This window comes from Zea mays, chromosome 1 (assembly GCF_902167145.1).
Source record: "Zea mays cultivar B73 chromosome 1, Zm-B73-REFERENCE-NAM-5.0, whole genome shotgun sequence".
NCBI classification, from domain to species: domain Eukaryota; kingdom Viridiplantae; phylum Streptophyta; class Magnoliopsida; order Poales; family Poaceae; genus Zea; species Zea mays.
The window spans coordinates 290,195,279-290,198,604 of NC_050096.1; the positions used below are offsets into that span (position 1 = coordinate 290,195,279).

General features: G+C 41.0%; 1 long non-coding RNA gene across 1 annotated transcript; it reads right to left on the reverse strand.

Moving 5' to 3' along the window:
- Nucleotides 1-1,843: 1,843 nt before the first annotated feature.
- On the reverse strand, nt 1,844-2,390 carry LOC103644109 (uncharacterized). Its single transcript, XR_561481.2, has 3 exons — nt 2,299-2,390; nt 1,995-2,030; nt 1,844-1,916 (listed from the first exon to the last, which is right to left on the reverse strand). It is a non-coding gene; the product is annotated as an uncharacterized lncRNA (long non-coding RNA).
- Between the last annotated feature and the right edge of the window lie 936 nt (nt 2,391-3,326).

Below are 3,326 nucleotides of genomic sequence, written 5' to 3' on the forward strand. Positions count from 1 at the left end.
GGAGAATTAACATGCCAGCCCTTGTGTTCCGCATTGTGATGAACTCATGAACAACCATTAGTTTGTACCATGAGCAGAAGAAGAAATTACCCAGGTAGGGATGCCTCCCACAATGTACTAAACTACTAATCCAGTCTAAACAATGCACCTAGAAGGCTCATAGACTCCAGTTAGCACACATTCCTACAGAGCCAGTAAATGGAATCCAAATATTTTTCTGGTCAATGTTCTATACAGTATCATACTCTGCAATTGAGATAAGAAAACGCACAGATGCCAAAAGGCCCAAAACAGAGTAACTCCTTGAAGCAGAAAATGGTACATTACACTCACCACCTAATAAATTGCGCCTTGATAGATTTAGATTGAGGATATAGGAATAAATCAAGATTATCATATTCTGAAGATGGGCAAACAAAATGCACTTTTTTATCATATTCTAAAGACGGGCAAACCAAAATTTAGATAAGCTGATTCATTTTGTTACAGGTGTTTGATGATTTTCTCAGGATAGTGCAACAACCTAATAACATGCACCTTTCTTGCTACCCTGAAACATTAACCAAAGTTGTATTTGTTTTCTTATATAACTTAGTATCAATTTACCTGTTCGAAGAGGGGAGGAGAAACATACCGACCCAACCACTCCAAAATGGCTATAAACAGTGCCAAAGAAACCTAATGCTATTAGTTTAAATTTGTTCCTATCACCTCTGTTCTAACTGGTATTCCTGGCATTGGTTACCTCAGCCATGCCATCAATTTATATCTTCGATGTAAGTCATGAGAACAAGTCTTTTTAAATTGTTCTTTCAGCTAAAAATGTCTTTTTTACACATATATGTATGGAAACAAAGTTAGGTTGTATTGCAATGGCGAGGGTAAAATTAATTGAATAAATGTCGCTATTGGTCCCATGTTTTACTTAAGCTTCATTTGGATCCTTATACTTTTAAACATTCTAATTGAGTCTTCAACCTTCAACATATGATTAAACAGATACATTCACAGTGGCGAGTGAAGGGCGAGCATCCTTACCATCACAGCAGAATAGCCCAAACCCGGGCAGATTTCAGCGGTCCGGCAGGGGACGGAGGCAGAGACAGTTGCTGCTCCTGCGCTAGTGAGGGGAGGAAAGGCTTCACGCCTCCAAGGTAGCAACAAGGCGTGAGGGGGTAGGAAAGGCTTCACGCCTCCAAGATTTCAGTCGATTCCTTGCTAGAACTATTAAATAAAGGTGTTAATGTGCATGATGAATGTTCACAGTCGATTCCTTGCTAGAACTATTAAATAAAGGTGTTAATGTGCATGATGAATGTTCACAGTCGATTCCTTGCTAGAACTATTAAATAAAGGTGTTAATGTGCATGATGAATATTCAGTCAATTCCTTTACAGAACTGTTAAATAAAATAGCCACAAGAAGATATGAGCAGGGTAGGAGTGAACTTAACTTCGTGATGTAGGTGGAGGTGGTCTGCGTACAAGAAAATCCGAAAAATAGAAGCTTGTTGTTACCAAGAACAATTCAGATAGTTGTTTCTATAAATAATTTCACCTGTACAGCTTCAATTCAAGTTCCTTTCGATAACATTCTCTAGACATAATTGGACAACAAATAAGAAGAAAATCAGTAGCCACAAAATGTACAATAAAGACTACGTGAAAGATAGTTATAAACCTATGATACACAAGAATGCGAATTTGTGTTCCTGGGATGAAGAAACATCGTGTGCCTTTGACAAAGACCCTAGCTGCTTTTAAGCCGATAATACTGACATGTTTGACATCCCTACAAATATTTGATCAATAACAACTAATGAAATCATTAAGTGAAGATAATCTAATGGTGAGTTTGGCAATGGCAAAGTCAAAGTCAGACTCCAGAAGTGGTACAGCAAATTTGGCATCATCTGGCTACAAAATACAACAATATGAGGTGAGAGTAGATATCAATTTTCACAAGGAAAAAACTGTAAAAATTGGTAAACTTACCCTATCAGCAGAAGGTACCATGCAGACTTCAATCCCCTGCTCATGAGATAATTTCAAAAGGTCATTTCTCAACCACAGTATTCAATAATAAAATTGAGGTAATTGGCAAAAGCAGTTGGTAAGCAGTCATTCAGGCCACTCAATCTTCAGCGCCTGCTTAAGACCCTGTCTATTTATCACAATACTGCAGCTGCACCATATAAAAGCTGCTTTTATCTAGACCATACATCTGCATGTATGGCATACCAATCTAATACCTCAATGTCACCAGATGGGCAACTGAGGAAGTGTGTTAAGCCGTTACCTCCTTAGAGAGAACTGTGCTTAGTTCAAATGCTAGTCTCGCATCATCCACCATGTGAACCCGCTCCTTTTGGTATTCAATGTACAATTCTCTGCAGCAGTCAAAATTAGAATTAAACAGTTATCAAAAGAAAGCTTAACAACAAAAGCAACATGGGTATCTCAGTGTGCTTAACAAGAACATCTCATGATATCAATATCTTCCAAACCATTAACCTGCCACACAAACCTGTACTACCAAGCTAAATAAACTAAAGAACTACACACTATTCCATACACCAAGAGGTGTGGTCATTTGCTAATTGCTACCCATCACTTTTCCTATTAGAAGGATACAAAGAACAGAAATACAAAAATGTAGTACCTTTAATTTTGTTATTCAGTACACATGAGCAAAACAAATAGTGAATTTTCAGTTCATGAAAAATGAGCAGCATGAATAGGATAGTTATGCATCAAGGCCCATGTTGAAATATTCCATACATGGTTGACGCCACCGCCTCGTCAACCAGCCCGTCGCGGCAACATGCGGCGATGACCGTGCTGGTGGTGAAGTCGTCGGTCTCGACCCCGGCAGCGCGCATCTCATCGAGGAGGGCGACGATCCGCGGCCACGAGCGGCCCATCCGGCCGTACACGTCCAGCACGACGTTGTAGGTGACGAGCGTGGGCGCCACCCCCTGGCGCCGGAGCTCAGCGAAGAGCTCGAGCGTGCGCTCGTACCGGCCCGCGCGGGAGAGCGCGTGCAGCACGATGGTGTAAGCGTGGACGTCCAGGCGGGAGCGGCATTTCGTCGAGCAGCGCGCAGACGGTGTCGTGCTGGCCCTCGCGGCCCAGCACGCGGACGACCATATCTGTATTTCAATATTCAGAAGAAATGCAACAGAATATAGCAACATGACTTCTCTTTTGTCATGATATTAAGTACCAACTATCAAGCCAAGCCCTTCATATTTGAATTGTACTGCTCTCTGATTTTGAGGGAGAATATGTAGCCCATAGTGATACTATACTAATCATTGACTGAAT